Here is a 21,925-nt window from a genome sequence, read left to right on the forward strand (position 1 = left end):
GTCCTCCACAACTAGACTGAAGAACAAAAGGATAGCAACTTGTCTGTTCCCCTTCCCCCAATTCCCCAGCGCTGTTCCCATCCCCCAATTCTCCAATAAAAGAAAAATATTTAAAAATAAATAAATAAATAAATAAATAAGCACAGTGTGGCCCCTGGGAAGTGCTGAGTAAATGTCAGCAAGGGTGGCTGATGATGACAACCACTTATCAAAGGGTCCACAAGGTGGTGGGTCATTTTTTTAAAAACCATTTGGGAAAGGTGGTTTCTTTGGGTGGCACACTGCCCTAGGGCAGACAGAGACACTTTCTCTTTTGACCATGCCCCAGAGCCAATCCTTGGGAAAACATCGTTGGCCTGTTCTTTCAGGGCTGGAGACGTGTCTCCCAGCCTCATCCTCCTGAGCCGTCAGGGGCTGTGGGAAGGAGCACTTGGAGGATGCTCAGCTGATCCTGGCCTGGCTGTTCTGAGAGGCTGAGGCTGGACAGGCCCAGCATTAGGACCACGTAGTAGTTTCCCAGGGCTGTCGTACCAAATTACCACAAACTGGGTGGCTTATGTTGGGGAGGAAAAACAATTTTCCTTGTACCCGTATGAGTTCTTAGCTGAGACCACCCCACCCCCGTAATAAAAGACCAACAAGAGAAAAACAAGTTTATTAAATCGTGTACCTCATGTATACATGGGAGATAGCCCAGCAAAAACTAGTAGTCTAACAGGGTAGCTTTAGAATTTAGGCTTAAATACCATTTTAACGGGGAATAAAAGAGAGGGGAAGTAGGTCTCTTAAGGGAGAATGAGTGATTTTTAGGAGAGACGAATGGGCCTGTGCAGAAGAAACGGGAGCTATGATAGTTTATGAAAAAGGTTGTCTGGGTGTGGTGGTGATTTCTCGTCTCCTCTCCTGAGATGATCACATCTTCCCTGGTTGCTAAAACTCCCAGGGAGGCGATTTATACAACTGAGTTCCTTTTGGAGGATCTATTTTTAGGCGGATAAGGGGGTTTCAGAGAAAGACTTTCCCTGTGTTTCCTGTTTTTCACTTGCCTACAGCTCAAAATAATCATACCAAAGTGGCATAGTTTGCTACCCTTCATTTCTAACAGAAATGTTTCTGTCACCCCAAATCAAGGTGTTTGTAGAGCCATGCTCCCTCCGGAGGCTCTAGGGGGGGACTCGTTTCTGACCTCTCCCAACTTCCAGGGGCTGCAGGCATTCCTTGCCTTGTGGCTTCTTCATTCCAAACATAATTCTGTGTTCATGAAGTGTTCTCTCCTGGCTCTTAGAAGGACACTTCTCACAGGATTTAGGGCTCACGCATATAATCTATCCTCAATATCCAGATGTAAATGTGCAGTGATATTTTTTCCAATTCAGGTCACATTCACAGGTTCAGGGATTAAGATGCGGGCATATCTTTTGTGTGTGGGGTGGGGTGGGGGGGAAGCACTATTCAACCCCTACATGCCAGAGAGTAGGTGTGTGTTTTCATGGGAGGACCAAGGGGTCTGCTCTGACCCTGCCCTTTGTACCCCGAAGTCATGACATGTGGAGTAAGCGTCTCTGGCCTAACCTGCTGAGTCCAATGCCTCAGCTCCTTTCTAGAAGATGGGAGATTGAGAAAGGTCCCCACCAGCGGCAGGCCAGTAGCCCAAGCATCTGGTGCCCAGGATTGCCAGGACATTAGTCTGCCATTTCGGGCGCACTTGGTACCCAGACTTTCTTGAAGGGATAGCATTTGGAGTGAGGTTGGTAGAGTCTGTAGGCAGAAATCATGCGTCTTATGTAAGCAGGTGAACTTGGTGGTAGCAATTATAGCTACAGTTGAATTTTTGTGGTTAAGGGGGATGGCAGTGAAAAACAAAAGCTCTGTGGCACATGAGAAAAAGGTTGTGATCGTGTGGAATGGGTGCAGCTGAATTTCAGTTACCAGAATTATTATGTAAACACTCCACATATGTGACTGTAACAATAGAATTCAAATGAGAAGCTGTTATTTGTGATTGTGGAGGTCAGCTGTGGGTTATGTTTCAGGGTTAATAACGAAACTAGAGGTAGTCTCTCCTGGCGTTAAAACTACAGCTGATGGAGCAAAAATTACTTGTGAGTTTGTTTTTCTTTCTGCCTTTTTCAGGTCAAGGCCCTGTTGAAAATTTTTTTTTTTATGATAACTTTCTCTCTCTTCCTTCTTCCTACCTTCCTACTCTGTGTGCTTTTCCTCACATCACTGCCCTTCTCTCTCTTCCTCTCCAAACTCCTCAGTGCTTTTGAACATGTTAATAGGATTGCCCTGTTGATATGAACTTGTTTTCAAAGTGCTTCTATTCAAAAGCTTACGTGCTTTTTAGAGATTGGTCTTCTTGGACCACATTCCCCCTTTGCCACCCACGGGAAAGGGTGCCAGACTATTCCCTGGCTTCCTTCCAAGTGTGTCAACAGTCAGTTGGTTTCCAGTTCACTAAGAGCAAAATAATCTTGGGTAAACATGACCATTGGGAAAAAAAAGCAAATATTAGTGTTGGAAGTTATAGTCTCTCAAGTGTCTGGTGCCTCTTAGGTGAGTGGACAAAACAGGAGCCACACCAGAGGGCATCAAATGCCACCTCTGGTTAAAGAATATTGGTAGAAACATATAAATAATGGACTTGTAAAAGACAGTGTCAATTCTCCCTCTCTCTCTCCCTGTCCCCCGCCCTCCCTTTCTGTCTCCCTCCATTTCTGAACAAGTCTGAATATCCCCTTAGCACTTAGTTGGACTAACTTAGCCAGGCCTTGTATAGGCTTTTAGCCATTTGGACCAGATAATTTTTGTTGTGGGGGCTGCCCTGTACATTGGGGGATGTCAAGCTACGTCCTTGGCCTCTAACCATCAGATGCCAGTAGCAACCCTCCCTAGTTGTGACAACCAAACATGTCTCCAAACAAAGCCATATATCCCCTGGGGACAGAATCAGCTCTGGCGGAAGATCACTGGCTTAAGCAAATCCTCCCCAAAGTGGTCTGAGTTTGGTGATGGGAATGGCAGCGGTGGGGTCTCTTATCCTTGACTCTTACTCCTTGAGAGTCACCTTCCGACTCAGCTGTACTCAACGTGTTCACAATGTGGGTCTCACAGACGTGAGGGAGGTTGGTGATAAATCAACATTATGGGTTGTTAACTCTCAGAGCAGGTGTTAGCTATTCCCCTTCCCTGACTTATTGCCATTCCTGTTTTTAAAATGGGGATGCTAGTCACACTGAGGGCGTTCGGGAGATGAGCCTGACACCTGGAACCTTTCTATTGCTTGATCCCTCAATGGGGCAGCAAAGCATGACAGGAGCCTATTGGCGATCATGCCGGTGAATCAGTCAAACTTGCTTCATGTCATCAGAGGGAAGGTGCTGACCTTTGATGTCAAGATGACATGCTTTTTAGGCAGATGCAGTTCCTGGGTCTTCTCAAGCATGACTACACACACCTATAGCCTGCTAGTCTTGCTGTTTTAGAAAACTCAAGACTCTTATCTCTTATCTACAAAACTGTCAGTCTGCCTTTTAAAGCTTTAAGCATTTTCATATTTAAATAGTTTCAGAGTTTTGAGTTTGTTGCAGTAATGTCATCATACTAACATTTAGGTTAAAAGCATTGTATATTATCTTCATGTGTTGCCTCCTATGTTTGGTTTTAGTTTTTAATGGGAAATGGCAAACATCTGCAGAAGTAGAAACAACAGTATGAGCACCCATGTACCTCATCACCCAGCTTCAGTGATTATTAATGACCCATTTGGTTTCAGCAAGAACCCCTTCTTTACTTCTTTTGAAATAAATCCTCACTATCACCTTTCATTGGTATGTTTTTCAGTATGCAACTCTAAAAGACGGGGGCTCTTTTATAAATGTAATTATTGTCCCTGAAAATAAATCACACCCAAAAATGCCTTAATACTAAATATCCGCTGCATTCAGCTGATGTGTCTCTTAGGTCTCTACCTCTGCTGCAAACTCTTCTTTCTTCCCAATGCTCAAGGGCAGGGCAGATGCCCGGGACCATCTTTCATCCTCTGTGTGTCTCACATGTTGATATGTAGAACTGCTGCACCTAGTGCCTGGCGCCAGGTAGGGATGGAATAGGTACCTGCTTTTCTCCTAACACTGTAAGTTTTGCCCTTCCTTCCAGGTGCTCTGGCTTATTAAGAGACAGTCGTTTTTTGAAGGGAACTATTCAGCTGGCCAGTGACTTGAATTACCTGGCAGCTCCTCCTCACATACCTGTCTTAGGTGGGCTGCTGTCAGCCTTTTGTTTCCCCCCTTAAACAAAGCCTTGATAGTCTACTCTCTGCCAACCTTCTCTGTGCCAGGGTGTGTGGTAGCAGCCAGACATCTGGAAGTACATGAACATGGAACACCTAATAGCTAAGCATTTTATCAGTGACAAAACTGGTCCTAGACTACTGTTTCCCAACCCTTCCATTCCGGGCTACTCTCATGGCCCCACCTTTCCTTAGTCTCCATCACCCAGGCCAGCCTCCCTGGGAAGGGACCCTCTTCCACACTCCTAGGGTCCCTCGGTCTAGAGGAGGGCTCTGTGGGCACCTGAGTCTCCGCTGCCACCCTGTAATTGCCCTCCCTGCGTGTCCATCACTTCGTCCGGCCACACCCCTCCCTGGCTTGTCCCAGTGGCTCCTCCCCAGCTGTGTGCTGTCTCCTGGCCAAAGTCTGACTTCACCAAGGGGCTGACGCCCTGACCAGGTGCTTCCCATTCCCCAGGCTCACTCTTCACAGGGGGCAGCTGCTGCGCCCCTGCTGGTGAACCCATTAACCCAACCCCTGAATTGACCTTTGGCTCACTGTTAAGGCCTTGCCTTTTCATAATCATCTCTGAGCAGCTGTGGTTTCCCCAGTAATTGTGCCCCCCTTTCGCCTTTTCTGTTCAGGCTGATTGCACCCCCGTTTGCACCCCCTCATCTGCTCTTTGACCTTTTTACAGATGAGAACACTGAGGCTTAGAGGGGAAGTAGCTGCCCAGGCTCCGGACTGGCTGGCTACTGCTGGAAGCTGGGTGGCGGGTGGGGTGGGGGGTGTGTGCAGCTACCTAGCTCTCACCCAGGCTCTTACCCTTTGGTCAAGGGTCAAGGGCACCAGGAAGGACATAGCTGTCTTAGGAGTCCCTCCATTGGTTGGCTTTGGGTTAAGAATGGAGTTTTGAGGATAATGTAACTGAAGTGACTGCCATGTGGGGCATTTGACCCTTAACCTGCTCAACTTGATTATTTTGGATACCATCTGTCTTCCCACCTCAACGGTGGATTCTGCAGGGGCTGCCTCTTCATTTTTCTGTCCCCGGAACATTTTGTTCATGGTTGGTGTTTACTGATGGGTTCCTTACCTAGAAAGTTTTAGCTTTTAACCTCAACTTGGTGGAAGGCTTTTTAAAAAACACAATTATTTAGTGTGTGTGTGTGTGTGGGGGGTGGTGGGTGTGTGTGTGTTTATGTGTGTAATGAACACTTGACATTTTTGTTTAGTTGAGGTGTAATCATTCCACAGATGAACTTTAGTTTGTATATATTTGAATATTTCTGAAATCAGGACCCATCAACACTGTATTATATCACAATATGGTTTATAATCCATGGTGTTTTATAAGTGAAAAAATATGGCATTGTAGTTGTAGATGTAAAAATGTTAGTGTTATAGTTTCTAACCTTAGCTATGTCATGGAAATAGTTGTTTTACTCACCCTCTCCTAAGTGGTTCTTTGTTTCTTTTCTAAAACTGTAGAGACAGTTTCCTTTCCCCTTTTGTTACCCTCTGCCCCAACCCCTGCGCCTATGGAGTGAGATCACCAGGAAATTGAGAATTCTGATTAGTTGGTCTAGAGTAGTGTTTCTTAAAAGAAGGACTAGTTAGTTGATTTCTAATCTGTTTTGGGTTAACATACTTTTGTGAAATTCAATAAAAATGAAATAACGTAAAATTCATTAAAAATGAAAAAAACATGCAAAATAGAACTTTTTAATTTAACTTAATCAGCAAAATAACTTTGTCACATTGCTATAAAAATTTTCACATGTTTACTGTACATGCAATCTCTGTACTCGTGTTGCTGTAGACCAGTCATAACCTGGTTGTGGGGCAGAGCACCGTTTGTGTAGCAATGGGCCAGATAATGGAGGTTTTACTTAGTTCATCAATTTCCATAGAGTAACTTTTTTTTTTTAAACCAAATTATTCCCCTTATTCTTATGCCTCCTGATCATTAGGAAAACACAGCTGGGAAGCACCCTGAAGTCCACTGACATTCAGAGGTCAGGTTTAAGGTTGTTTGACTTTCCTTGAAAAAAAAAATCAGAGTTTAATCCTTAGTTTATCAGACATTCACTATTTCATCCATGGGAAACCAACAGAGGACCAGTGAATGGCTCTTCCGGTTTATATAGAATGCCCAGCCCTCCCTTGTCTTGTAGCAGAGATGTGGATTTGAATATTTTCTCAGCTGCATAGAGTGAAATTCTAATACCTAAGGTCGTAACGGCCAGAAGAAATGTTATCATATTCTGATTGTGAGATTAAAAAAATATGAATTGGGAATGGCTTTTTAAATAGCACAGCAGTGAAATGTTTTGACTCTTAGTCTGAAGGGGTCTATCTGGTGATTACGTGATGTTTTATGCTCAAGGTAGCTGTGATTGTAGTACTGGAACACTTAAATCAAATATTTCAATCTTAATGGAATTGGCAGGAACCACGAGGGGAAGTATACAAAATAATTAAAAAAAGAAGTCCAAGTGAATTAATTTTAGCTTCAGGGTTGTGCTCAAATGACACTAGTTATGGTGGGTTGACATGAAACACATTTATGCTTTTGTGAAAAGGGATTAGAGAAGCACTATGCTAGAAATGTAATACGGGACACGTATAATTCTAAGTTCTCGAACAGCCACATGTAAAAAAAGGTGAAATTAATTTTAACATATTTTATTTCACCCAGTACACCCAAAATGTTAAAAAATTTTTAACAAGGTGTTTTACACTTTTGTATGAAGTCTTTGAAATTTGGGGACTTGATGCTTGTGCATCTTGATTCGATTTAGCCACATTTCAAGTGCTCACTAGTCACACGTGGCTAGTAGTCATAATATTGGGCAATATAGATATAGAGAATCAGAGTCTACAGTGAGGTAGATAGTTTGCACAATTAGTTGAGTAGTTTTCCATTTAAATTATGATTTGGTCCAAAGTAATTTTATTTTATTTTTTTATTTTTTATTTTTTTATTGTTTGTATGTCAACTATAATTATATATACATATAACCTCGGGACATGGAGTAGAGTGCGGGAACGGATTCAATGGAATTGTAATAGATAAGCATGATATCGGGGGTGGGAGGGCAGTGGTCCAAAGTAATTTTAAATGATGTCATGGGTACCTCAGCGGGGACAGCACTGGACCCTGTGGGGAATCATTCCCTCCTCAAAGGCCTCTGGCCAACTGCAGAGGTGGAATGATGTTTTTCTTTTTAATACAAGGGTTCTCCAGGAAACTTGTTCCTGGAGAACACTTTGCTATTTGAATATATAGTTTTTCATTCTGTTTTTGACAAAGAGCAAGTAGAGGCTAAGTTACTCTGGGTAGCAAAGCTAGTGCTGGGAGTGACAGAGAAACCTATAGTGGAAGTAGGACGTTCTAGTTGTGCCCAAGCAGACCAGCTTTAGAGGAGCATTAGAGCCCTCAGGTCCTGGTTTCCTCCTTGGAAGCAGAAGCCTGAGGCGGGGTGGGGGTGGCCATCGTCCTGCACACAGTCACCCAGCCAGCTCCTGTGCTGCCAGGAATCACAGCTCAGGCCCGCTGAGCCAGTCTTGGGTCACCTGTGTCCTGCCGTGTGCCACGGGGAAGAGGGAAGGAGTGACTGTAACTTCTTTTGATAAGCTTAGAATTTTTTCTAAGTGAAAACAGCTTTATTATGCATTTTCCGATTAAAAATACTAGCTTTATAAAGCATTGAAATAGTATGATACCTGGTTATTTGCTTCAAAATAATCTCTAGTGAGGGCTGGGGAGGAAGACAGAGGGAGGTCTGGATGAAATCAGACTGGGTATGAGTTGATAATTGTTGGAGCTGAATAAGTACTTCAGGGTTCATTATGATCTATATTTTTTTATATATTTGAGCTTTTTAATAGAAAGTTTTATGTATTTATATGGTGCGTGAAGTTGTAAAGAAAAGTTCTGAAACCCCATCACCTGGAGACAACTTGGCCATTAACTTGAAAACAGGATTTTAAAACCATCTCTTCGGTATTCCGTACTGTGAAAATGCCTTGAAGGAACACAGGAAAGGTGTGAGTCCTGATGTGGCTCTCACAGAGGTTTTATTCTAGAGAGCCAAAAGGTCCCCCATGGGGAGGAGAAAAAAGTTGGTATTTATTGCAGCATGTTTTACCCCAGGCCTTACGCTCATGTGGTCCTGCGTCAGCCTGTTCGGGAGGTGTCCTCTATGTCCTTTGTGGAGTGAAGTGAGGCCCAGAGGACCCCACCATTGCCCGTGTTCACTCAGCAGGAGTGTAAGGGCACCAGGATACTATTGGCCTTGGGCGACCCAGCAACAGGCTCTGTGCTGGGCACTTGAGTACACCTTATCTGTTGTTGTCTTAGAACCCTGCGGATCCGGTATTAGAAGGAGTACAACATAATATGATGAATCAGCAAGTTCTGCAGAGAAATCTACAAGAGCCAGGAAAATTCAGAGACTGTCAAAAGTAGGGGGAACCACACGGAAGGAAGGCTGCTTGGAAAAGGGGGAACTTGGAATGCAGAGCAGGGACAGGAAGAAGGAAACGTATGGCTAAGAAGAATTAATTTTGGAAAGTTTTACAAGGCAGAGGAAGTTTCAATGACAAAATAACTGTTTGTGGGGGTGTTTTGGTTTTGAATAAAATATACTACAACCTTTGGCTGAATGAGGAGAGAGAAAAGGGAATTAGCCTTTTGGAAAGTATATCAGGTGGCAATTTATGAAGCCCAGATGGTACATAGTAAGAGATACTAGGGCAGCAAACTCGCTTTTGAAATGTGAACGCTGAGGGGGGATACAATAGCTGCTAATCAGAGTCAAGTGATGACAGGTTCCTATTTATAAAAAATAAGTCCCTGATTGCCATGTTATGTATACCTGAGCAGCTAATTTGTTCTTGATTAGCCAAACCATCTTCCCAAATGACCAAAGTTCTTGTTCGTGATATCTATTTTCGGTTTCCCAGAGGCTGATAAAATTTTATGGTGCTCCTTGATGTTTTGTTCCCATCACTATTATATGGTTGTATGTTGGCTCACAGCACCCAGGCAACCAGGCTTTGAGGGCTGGAGGAATGAGCCGTTGTGCATCTTCACAGCAGGTTAGCATCTCACGAATGGGATGTCCACTCCTTCTCCTGGATGCAGCCCTCAGATATTCCATTACACTTGATGCGTTTTCCACTGGTTAGGAAAACCAGATGGTTTGCCATTTGAGGCTATCCTATTGTTTCTTCCTCATGTTCTTCAACTGGATTGTTTTACTGTAGAAGCCGTTCTCCAGGGACTAGTGTGGAGGCGTAGCCTTCAAATTCAAGGTTGAGGTGGCAGCAAGAATAAAAGTGATACCACTTCCCAGGGTCAGTTCTAGCAGGTTGGAGCTCTGTGGGCAGCCCCTGTTCCACCTGACTACTCTGATATGGGCCGGTGATGTCCAGCTGGCCGGGAGGACCCCGTATCCTCCATCACTGCTTCCGGGGGCCACGCCCAAGGTCACTGGAAGCCTCTCCCCAGGATCTGTCCTGCCATGGAGTGGGCTCCTGTGGGAGTTTTGGAGGCACCTACAGCATTGCGCCTCACCCTTCTCTTCTTGCTTGTGTGTGTCTTTTTTTTTTAATTAAAATATTTTCATTTTCATAGACTTTCTTTTTTAGAGAAGTTTTAGATTCACAACGAAATTGGACAGAATGTCCAGCCAGTTCTCATAGATCCATTCTCTAACACACGCACAGCCTCCCCCACTGTTAGCATCCTGCACCTGAGTGGTACATTTGTTGCAGTTGATGAACCTACACTGACACATCATGATCACCCAAAGTCCGTAGTTTACATTAAGGGTCACTGATGGTGCTGTACATTCTATATGCTTGGACAAATGTATCCACCATTTTAGTGTCATACAGAGTAGTTTCACTGCCCTTAAAACCCTCTACGCTCATCCTGTTTATCCCTTCTCCCTAACCTCTGGCAACTGCTGATCTTATAACTGTCTCTATAGTTTTGCCTTTTCCAGAATGCCGTATGGTTGGAATCAGAGTATGTAGCCTTTTCAGGTTGGGTCCTTTCACTTAGTAATATGCATTTAAGCTTCCTTCATGTCTTTTCATGGCTTGATAGCTCATTTCTTTTTACATTAGAATGATATTCCACTGTATGAATGTACATCCTTGCTCTCTTTACTGCAGCCTCTTACCTCACCTTCCCAAAAGAAATGCTCAGGTAGGTAATGACAAACACTTGCTTATTTGTGTGACATCAGGTTGCACTGTCAGTACTCTGTGTGACTTTGGGCTCTCCTACAGGGTCCAAGTAGCACTGAATGAGTGAATAACAGACAGATGTACTTTAGGGGATAGGGATGGGGGAACAGCTTATCAAGGGAGTCTTTTTGTCCCATTCTCTAATCATTATACTTTATAAAGCCTTTGTTTGCTTTTGGGATGGGAAAGAAGGCATGAAATATGATTTGGTGTATTTCCCTGATTGACAGCAGGCCAAACAGGACAGAGCTTATTCAAAGACTCAAGGGTTGTGGCAGAAGAGTGTGTAGTCAGTCAATTCCTGGGACCGAGAAAGGAAAAGGGAAGCTGTAGCTGAGACCTTGACCTTTACATACCGGGGAGGATGACCATAGAATGAGGCAGCCCCTTCTCTTTAGTACATGTATGCATGTACACACACATACCACCGCACACAGACACACACACCACATACACACACACAGACACACCTCACACACACACCACACACAAACACACACACACACACACACACACCACACATACACATACACACATGCACAGACACACCCATTTTTACCCTGCTATGCGCAGTCTCTCGAAACTCTCTACTTCCATCCCAGTGTCTTAGAGTTATTAAACATACAAGATCTATTTATTAATTCTTCATTTTTTTGAGCAATTAATATGCACTAGGTACTGTGATCTGAGCTTAGGCTAGAACCATGGGGGAAACCACAATTCCTGCCCTCTAGGAGTTCACAGTCTAGTGGGGAAGATGTGCGGTCCGACAATTAAGTTCACGAACTCGTTGCAATGATGTTGCTAACCTTTTTTATCAGAGGGATTATTCATTATGAATTTGTACCAGCTGGACAAACAGTAAGTTTACTATTTGGAAGTGCTGAAAAGGCTGCATGAAAAAGTTAGACGACCTGAACTTTTCACCAACAATTCATGGCTCTTGCATCACGACAATGCACCAGCTCACACGGCACTGTCTGTGACAGAGTTTTTAGCCAGTAAACAAATAACTGTATTGGAACACCCTCCCTACTCACCTGATCTGGCCCCCAGTGACTTCTTTCTTTACCCGAAGTTAAAGGAAATATTGAAAGGAAGACATTTTGATGACATTCAAGACATCAAGGGTAATAAGACAGCTCTGATGACCATTCCAGAAAAAGAGTTCAAAATTGCTTTGAAGGGTGGAGTAGGCACTGGTGTCAGCGCATAGCTTCCCAAGGGGAGTACTTTGAAGGTGACTGTAGTGATAGTCAGCAATGAGGTATGTAGCACTTTTTCTAGGATGAGTTTGTGAACTTAATTGTCTGACTCTGTAGACAAATAGATTGTTTCAACATACTATGGTACATGAAGAAATAAAAATGTCAGTGAAGCCTCCCCGGAGTCGGTGGAACTTGATGGGCAGCCAACCGAGTAGGGGTGTGGGGAGGGCATTTTAGGTGTGGAGGTCAAAGGGCACCGCAGGGAAAGCAGCTCAGAGGGTGCAGGGTTCAAGGAGGAGCGCTGACTGTGGTGCTAGAGCACAGGCTTCTAGGACAGGGGAGGTGGGAGGTAAAGAAGCAGTTTCTGGAGATCCCTGTGGCCTGGGAGCTCAGGATACAACTCAGATGACTGTCCTAGCCTGTTTACGGTAGTGGTGGAGGGAGCTGCCACACAGGTGGGACTGGGCAGAAGTGCTGCAATAGATGGGAATAGAGCCCAATAAAAGCAGGGAACTGCAAATAGGAACACCCTGCCCACTCACTGCTTTGTAGGAGGCATGGGTGTGGGGAAGGGTCTGTTTCATTGAATTTTCTAAATGACCATGGTGAAATTGCACAGTATTTCTTTGCTCTTTTCATCCCTTTCCCCTTAAACACAGACACACACACACACACAGTTACACATTTTTCTAAAATGTATTATCAGATTTTGTCATAATGAATTGAATTTAGCAAAAACATTTTTTAAATTTGTTCACTTGAAGATGTTGCAACATCTCAGGGTTATTTTAAACATTATGTTCAGAACATTGAAATAATGGTTTAGGATATTCCTTGATATCTGTATTCCATGCGCAGTTGCTTTTTTTCAGCAAATTGGTGATAAGAGCTTATTTGTGTATAGTTGCCTTCTAGAAGATGAATGTGTTCTTCTTTTTCCTTCTCCCAAAGGAGAATCTCTGCATAGCTCTGATTAATTTAAATTCCTAGTCTTTTGAATGCTAGTTAATTTGGCTTTTATTGAAAATAATTGGCTGTAATAATGTACTGAATATAGTACTTGGTCTGGAGACAGAAAGTTCCTTCTAACCCAGAAGTCATAAGGAAAAATGTGTGTGTGTATGTGCGTGTGTACAGCAGGGGTCATTGCAACGGATGAGAGATTATGGTGGGAGTGAAACAGGAAAAAAATAAAACTTTTTGAGAAAAGAGAGAAATAAGAATTATTTTAGAGTGAGCATTCTGAAGTCAACTTAAAATATAAAACTATAGAATGTATATTTTTGGCCAGTTCATAAAATAATGAGCTAATGATACACTTATGAAGCTTAATTATTCCTCTATTCACATAGTCAAGTATTTATGGAGTATCTTTGCATAGTTCAAGGGCTGAGGATATAGTCCTGTACTAAGTAGAGTCCCTGTTCTCATGAAGTTTAAATTCTAGTTACCCTCATTACTGAGTTTTATTGTGTGTTTAAAATTTTGAAAGAAGGCAAACTGAGTTATAAGACAATGAAGAATTAATGGCATCTCTTTTTTCCAGTTGTGTAAAGAGGTATGATTATAGCACTTCCCTTGCCCTCATAGTAAACAGTGTTTCACACTACTTTGTATCAATATTGGTTGCACTGTTAAGGACCTTTTAGGGGCCATGTGCTTAGTCATGTGATTGTGAGTGTAGTAAGGCAAAGTGAGCCTTCAATAATCATTTGCATAGAAGAACTAACTATAACAGTTTCCAACGTGTTGTGTGGGGCACTTGTCCCAAGACTAGACTGCAGAAGTAAAGGAATCTGTGTATAAGTAAGGCGGAGCCATGTATTCATATCAATGTTAGCATACTAAAGTGTCTAAAATATTCTGCATTCAAGAAACTTCTTAATTTTGTTTAAACCAGCATTTCCCACATTTCTACTGAGAGTTTTGTTGTGTTTGGTTTTTTTTTGCATGTAATATCTCTTACTTCCTAGTTTGCTGGAATGCTGCCTTTAGAGCAATACAAAGGGATTTCGGGAGCTTCTCTCTTTGTCCTGCAAAGGGCAAGGTGGCATATTATTTCGCATCTCTGAATGCCGTGGGCATTAGTACTTCAAGCTCCTGCTTTGTTGAGCTGCCGTGGACCCCAGTCCCTAGCATCCAGCCTTGAGTTGGAAAGTCAGGAAGGGGGAGCCATGAAAAGAGAATTGGACATTTCCCCTCGGAGTCAGATATCTTCTGACCTGGGTGAGCTAGACTGTCATTGTTCAGCTGTCCTTTCAATGAAAAAGTCCTCAAGTTTTCAGGGAAAAGAAATACAACAAATCCTTGGCAAGTGGTAGAAGTTGGAGGAAGTTGGGAGAATTTTGTTTTCAAAATGTCCCCTCTTTTTCTCTCTTTGGCTCTTTCCATCTCTATTTTAGGGCCGCTGCAGAACTAGCTGGTTTATTTCTTTCTTTCTTGGGTTTTGTGATTTTGAGCAATTAGTAATAAATGTGTCAAACGTTAGTGATAACTTCAAGCTAAGGGCAGTACACTGGACTATCTTCAGCTAAATTGAGTGCCTTTTTCTGCTTTGCTTGGTCTTTTCTATGGCACTTTTGTGAACTTTGGGCAGCAAAAACCCTTGAGATGGTACCCACATGGGCCCATCTTCTGATTTTTCTGCTCCTGCAGATGGCGTTAGGGCAAAGCTTGGGTGTGGTGTTACACGGTTCCCTGCCTTTTGAAGAAATCTTAGGACAAACGTGCTCTTTTTTTTATTTTAATTTTTAATTAGTTTCAGGTGTACAAAACAATGCAGTAGTTATCCTTTTCACCCCCTCACAAAGTGACAACCTCCCTCCCCCAATCCACCGCCTCCTCCACATATCTAATATCCTACATATCTACTACAATTCCATTGACTCCACTCCCCACACTCTACTCCACATCCCGTGACTATATATATATATATATATATATATATATATATATATATATATATATTCAATTATAGTTGACATACAATATTATTCAATGTCAGCTTCAGGTATACAGTGCCTCTACACTGTCCATGAAGTGGTCTCCCTAAGAAGACATGTGACCATCTGACACCCTAAAAAATATTTACAACATTATTGATTATATTCCCTGAACTGTCTTTCATATCCCTGTGGCAATATTGTAGTTACCTGTTTATGCTGTCTAATCCCGTCCCCTTCTCCCTCATCCCCACCCTCCTCCCATCCAGCAGCCATCAGTTTTTCCTCTATATCTCTGAGACTTGGTTTACTTTGCTTATTTATTCAGTTCTTTAGATTCCACATATAAGTGAGATCATATGGTATTTGTCTTTCTCTGACTGACTTATTTTGCTTAGCATAATTTTCTCTAGGTCTATCCATATCGTTGCAAATGGTACTTTATGACCCAGCAATTCCACTCTTAGGTATCTATCCAGAGAAACCCAAGACACTAGTTTGAAAAAATATATGCACCCCTATGTTTATTGCAGCGCTATTTACAATAGCCAAGACTTGGAAACAGCCAACATGCCCATTGGTAGACAACTGGATTAAGAAACTGTGGTACATTTATACAATGGAGTATTACTCAGCTATAAAGAAGGACAAATGTGCTCTTGATTGCTTGGGCTCTGTACTAGCTAGTGAGATTTCAGCCCCGTGCATCACATAGGTCCTTCACAGTTTGAACCCCCTCACATCCCCTTTAACTTGGCCCTACATTCCTGAGGGGATTATACCAAATGAAAGGTAGGAAAACAAGAGTCCATGAAACCCTCAGTAAAAAAAGTGCTTGTATGGTCTTAATGAATTATATAATATATATTTTGTTTCTTTAATGCTGGTTAGATGACAGTTGATAGCAGATGTCCCATTGTCTGAATACTTACTGAGCTCCAGGCACCATGTTTAAGAACTTTACTTGTACTCTCTCATTTCCACATCTGAAATAGTTAAATATAACACCATCCCTGTTCTGGTGGTGAGAGATGTGGGACTCGGAGAAGTGTGTTTAAGCTTCTCCCTGCGAGTAGGAAGTGGCCAGGATGCGAAAGTAGTTACGTCCTGCCCTAATGTCCTGCTGTTGGTGACAGATTTGAGCTGGTAGCTTTTGGTGTTTCTTGGTCACATTTACCTGTGACTTTGGAAATGCTTCAGAAAAGGCATAACCCTGAGAGTGGCCAGATGATTCACGCTATGATGATCTGAAGAAGGTTGCTTTGATTTAAGGCAAGAGACCTTTAAATAACAAACTCTTAGTACCTTTAAAAGAAGTTTCTATTTAATTGGAAGTGTTTTATCCATTTTTATTAAATAGGCAACTGTCCTCCATAGAGACGTGCCCTGTCCCAAGGTTCTCTAGGGACCTTGTTATGATCAGGCAACAACCAGTGGTCTGTTCCCATCACTGCTCACACTGAGCTGGGCTCAAGCAAGACCGTGCTTGACTATTGAGCATTGCTGATTGCTCGACAGCCCTTTTGCTGGGCATTATTACAGAGGAGGAAACTGAGGTACAGACAGGTTGAGACACCCTGAGGCCAAAGGAGTAGTAAGTGACAGAACCAGGATCAATCACTTTACTTAGAGATGCTGTGTTGTTGCCTCCCCTCAATGCAATGTTTGGTCTTTTAAATACTAATACGTCTCAGCCTCAAATATGGACTTGCCTGGCTCCTGGCTTCCCGTCTGTTAGAGAGATTTCCTTGCACTGCGGAGGGGTCAGAACAGAGGACAGTGTTTGGCAGTGGGTGGCCTGTGTGTTAGTCTGAGTTGTGCCCTGGAGACAGAGATACTTAGTTAAGTCCTAGGATTGCTTCACTCTGAAATTGGATAGTGGCTCTTGTCCGATGTCTACCACCGAGGGAAATTTGGGGGGAGAGAAGGAGCCTCCAGGAGATAAAGGGGGATTAACTAGATTTGTACTTTACATCCAACATACCTATAGAGGGATTTGTACATCTACAAGGGATTATGGCTTTTTAGCCAGGTTTATAATTATGGTATTATGAGGATTCATGTATTACACGGAACTTTCTGAACCTTTAAAAATAGGGCAATGAGAAAAATAAATTTGTTTGCTGGAGATAAATTGAATATAATGGGCCCATTATGGGAATACATTTTTGTATTTTATAGTCCAAATAGAAAAGAAAAAGCTTTTCATATATAAATATAACCCAAAATAAATATGTGGAGTGGTTAAGAATATTATAATGGGGAATATTTTAACCATAAAAATGGCCCCTCTGGACAAGTATGTCCCCTTTGTTTATATTCTTATTCAAATAGCCTTTGCATCAGTTCTTTTATTAGTCAGGAATGAATCTACCTGTTTCTTGAAATAGTTTTTTTGCCATTGTTATACTAGCTTTGAGCGTCTTGCTTCAATTACTTCAGCCGTAGCTCATAAACTATATAACGTTGTAAATCTTCATTAATATGATTACAGGATATATTGTTCTGCTTTCCAATGGGATGGAATGATTGAGAAGGTGGAAAATAAAAAAGCGCTGTATTAGTGGGACTCCTTTGGTCACAAGTAAATTCACTTGGGCTGGCTGACGTAAAAAGAAGGATACGAAGGATACAGGTGTGTCTTAGGAACAGAAAGGCGAGGGTGAAGTGGCCCTGGGAAATGAACAGGACACAGACATGAGGAAAGGGACTCTCTTATCGGTCGGTGTCACTACAAGCACATGTGTGAGACAAACCTCACTAAGAAAGAAAAGCTGGCAGAAAGGAAAGTAGAAACCTATGCAGTGTATCACTTTACACTTGAGCATGAGATTTTAAAATAGCTCCATTGTATTCGTTGGACCATAATTCATGCTCATTATGTGAAATTCTAACAGTATAAGCAAAGTAAAAATTCTCTAAAATTCTGATAGCCTAGGGTAATCATAAGTATTTTGATAAACATCCTTCTAGACCTTTCTTAGGACATCCAGGAACATGTACACATGGAATCAACTATTCATGGTGTTTCTGTTTTATTCACTCGGGAGTTGTCCTGGATATCTTTTTATATCAATAAATATAAACTTCCATTATTTTCAGTTTTATGTAGTTTATTTAACATGTCTCCTATTTGTGTTAGGGCATATACTATTTTTTCCTCCTAATTATAAACAATGCTGTGTATATCCAACTTCCTGCTTGCACAATTATCTACTTTGAATAACTTCTTAGGATTAGGATTGCCGGATCAAAGGGTATGCCATTTTACATGCTGACATAATTGCTTAAGTGGCCACATCATGAGATATAGCCGTAACATTTGCTATTGTCCGTCTTTGGTAAAGATGTCAATTTGACAGGTGCAAAATAAGATCTTGATTTTCCTAAGTTGTATGTTTTCATTATTAGTATAGTTGAGTATCTTTTCATGTGTTTATTGCTATTTCTTCTCTTATGGAAAGTTTATTAATTTGATCTGTCCATTTTGAGGGGAGTGTTAATTTCCTTATTGGCTTTTAAAACATTTGTGTATAATAAGATAAGAACCTTTTATAAGTTTCATGTATAAATAGTTTACCTAATTTCTCATTTTATCCTTTGACCAAAATATTGGTATTTGTTTTTTTTTAATTTTTATTTGTTTTTGCCATTTATACATTTGAGATTTTAAATAATGTAGCTAGCTAAATGTCGCAATTCTTTATAGTTTCAGATTTTGGTGTCTTGATGTCATGTTTAAAAAGCCTTTCCTACCCCTATATTATAAAACTATTCATCTGTATGTTCTTTTAGAAATCATTTTGAGTCTATTTTTACTTTATTTTTTCATAAGTAGAAAGAGATTTAGATTTTCCCTACTCCTAAATAGCAAGCCAACACCATTTATTAAGCATCTCACATACCTACCCAGATCTGATTACATGTGCTTGGTCTGCTTCAGAGGGATACTTGGTTCTCTATCTGGATGTTTATTCTGTGTCACTGATTCATATGTATGTATGTTCTCACTCAGACTTCTGTTTGTTAGCTGTGGCTGGCTCGATTTGTTGATTTCTACAATTGATTATGGTGCTTCTCTGCTTCAATTGGGTTTTCATGGAGTGAACTGTAAAATGGTCAGTTCTCAATGCCTCAGAGAACTGGGAATGAAGTGAGAGAGCAGTTGAAGCAAGAAGGGACTGCTTCATAGATGTGTTAAAGAAACTAAGTAGGAAAAAAGGTGAACAAGACAAGAAGAGCTCATGTAATCTAATTTGCAGAGCCTGAGATTTGTGTTTTAAGCATTGGTGGGGGCAGAGTGGGAGATGTATATGTTTGGTCTTTGTTTAAATCCAAAGCCATTAAGCATTCCTACCACAGGGCAGAAAATCATGTGTTTTGCCTCTTTGCCAACAGTAACATAATTTTGGTCTTCGAAATAAGTGTCTTGGGACCTCAATTCCCTGTTGGTAAAGAAAATTCCCAGCCCATGTGTTACAACGGAAATTCATTGTTTCCTGAGTTATTTCCTTTCATGCTTAGTGTGGGGGAAATGACCAAATGTATGGATTGAGGGGTGTTTTTTTTTTTTTCTTACAGAAAACTGACGTGTATAACATTACTTGATTCTGATGATTTTTATTATTTTAGGTAGTGCTGAAGGCTTCTCAGATGCTTCAGGATATTATCAGGGAAATCGACTCTACATAAACAGAATTTAGGTGAGTCTTCCGAAGAAGATACTTCATTCTTATCAATTGGCCACCCCCCTGCATTGGTAAAGTTTTAAAAAGCGTTAAAACGTTGTTGCTTATTCTGTTGTTTGATTTTTCACCATGGTTCTGTGAGACAGCAGTGTGCCTGCGTGGTCTTATTACTTCCGTTTCAGTTTGATATTCTACCTGGTAGTTTGGTGAAGTGATCGTGGGGCCTAAACGAGGGGGTGAGTAGCTGGTTTTTTACTATATTGCATGAATTCTCATTCATTCACATATGTTGGCTTCATAAACCCTTTTGGTTTTTTAAGTGCTGGGTAAGGAATTCATGTATAAATTTCCCATAGTCTTGGCAGTAGAACTGCTTGGTGGTTCCTGGAGCTCTCCAGGGAATAGCACACAATTGATCTAGCATGAGAAAAAGTAAACTTGGGTTATAGATGATCGGTTTTCCCCTTTGGTTGTCCTGTGTGCATCGGCATGGTCTCAACTGGGGAAGGGTTAGTTAATCTCCGCTCGTTTCCACGTTCTTACTGTAAAATGTCGAGGGTGGCCCATCCTTGTTCCCACACTTTTAGAATTTGTGAATAGGAAAACTGTAAATTTCAGGACCAATTTTTACTATAGTTTGGAGGCTCTAGGTAAACATAGTCGATAATTGTTAAAGCTGGATGCATGCATGAAGGTTCACTGTATATTTTATGCTGTTCTCTTTTGTGTTTAGACTTTTCCATAATTAAAGGTTTATTTTTAAAAAATAACTTCCATCTACTAACATCATTTTATGAGAGAAGAAATATTTTAATATTAAAAAATAGGATGTCATAAATTTGTCTTTAGATTGTATATATTTAGCATTATGAAAACGCTCTTCATTTCCCACCTCTTTCTCGTTTCTCTGCTGACCAGTGAGCGCTAGCCATGAACGAGCCAGCACAGGCTTGTGCACTGGCATTTGGGAGATAAGGGGGTGGGTGGATGACCGCTCGGGGCTCTTCTGCCTCTAAAACTGCATCATTCCTCTGAAGCAGAAAAGAAATGTACTCTAGTTGTATAGTGGCAATTTCCAGAAAATGCTGTGACAACTAGTATGCTGGAACTAAGAGAGGTCAGAGGTCAAACAGAAGACAAGGGATTGTTCTGTTGAGAAACCCAAATAAAGATGGCTCATTCATGTACGAGTTAAATTTAGCTGTGAGCCACCTTGCAGTCAACGTAAAAATGCACCTTGACAGTGTTTAAGCTGTCCGATAAAAGTATACAAAAGTTCCCCTTCCCACCATTGTAGGCAGCTTCTGGGAATGTGTCTACCTGTGGTGTGGGGACATTGAGAGTTAGGGATGAGGCAGGCTGAATGTCTAACTCCAGGGAGGCCGGTGCAAAGACCAAGTGCAAAAGAGCGCAAAGCTGGGATGTACGGGCCTAGGGCCCAGCCAAGAGCTCCGAGCTGAGGACAGTGGGATCAGACGCACACGGGTCAGGAGGAGTAAAGGCGCTGTCTGCTCTGGGATGTCCGGGCTTCCTGGCATGGATGTTGATTCGGTTGTGGGAAAAGTCATGACGCATTTTTGCAACGAAAAATACATAGAAAAAATACATCATGACTTTTCCAATAACCCAATACTTTAAGGCCCTGCAGAAGGCAGGGTGGTCTGGTCTGTCTGAAGGGCCCGGGCTCACTGGACAGGAAACACATCAGATATAGGCCTTTCACGAGTTTTCAGATCTAAAAGGAGCCTGCCAGGTGGATTCCTAGGCTGTGGGCCTGTGCAGAACAGAAAGCTAGACGTGCCATTTATTTCTCCTTGGGGGGTGGGGATGTGTGCGAGGTGCAGGGTGGGTGGAGGACAGAGGCAATAATGGGTTGAATTATTAGGACAGTAAAAGGATGTGAGGAAGGAACAGTAATACCTCCTATTCCAAAACGCCTGTATAATCCCAGCTGCATCTGGAAGTTCTTTGACAACAGACTCTGGTCTACATTGATTAGACCATGGTGGTTCAGTGCTTTAGAATTCCTCCCTTGGTGATTTCTGGCTTTTGTTTGTTTTAACGTGTCTATTTTCTGGGAAACTCAAACAAAATTTGGCAGACTTACCTGGTTGTGTTCCCTCTGTCAAGCAACTTGGATTTAATGCCTCATTTATACGCTCCAGTTGGGTTTCCACCCCAGAGATATTTGTTTCATTGCCTTTTTTTTTTTTAAGGGAGAAGCTATATCAAACAATGACAACAACAGAAACACCTGTCTTTAGAATATAGAAATATGAGAGATTACCTGAAATCTTGACATTTCTGAAAGTGTCTAAAGTCATGAATAAATGCTAGCAGGAGCTTTTATTTTGAAATAAACCAGAGGAAGGAGAATTGCTTTAAGGGATCTGGGCCAGTCCAAGTCTGAATAAAATTTGCTGAATGAACAACGTAATCAATCAATCATGTTGTGAGCCTTTCAGAAGACCAGGCTATCCTGGGTGAAATCTTGTAGGGATGAGCAATTAAGAATTTGCTTTAAACATGATGCTTTAAAGGGTTGTGGGCCT

At 41.8% G+C, this 21,925-nt stretch overlaps 1 protein-coding gene across 1 annotated transcript in view; it reads left to right on the plus strand.

The window, feature by feature from the left end:
* TLN2 (talin 2) overlaps positions 1–21,925 on the plus strand; it is a 282,919-nt gene that overhangs the window by 4,206 nt on the left and 256,788 nt on the right. The window contains exon 2 of the mRNA XM_019650777.1: positions 19,318–19,388. The gene's annotated coding sequence lies outside the window, so the exon portion shown is untranslated. The remainder of the gene's footprint in view (positions 1–19,317; positions 19,389–21,925) is intronic.

Source organism: Hipposideros armiger, unplaced genomic scaffold, assembly GCF_001890085.2.
Source record: "Hipposideros armiger isolate ML-2016 unplaced genomic scaffold, ASM189008v1 scaffold_147, whole genome shotgun sequence".
NCBI lineage: Eukaryota > Metazoa > Chordata > Mammalia > Chiroptera > Hipposideridae > Hipposideros > Hipposideros armiger.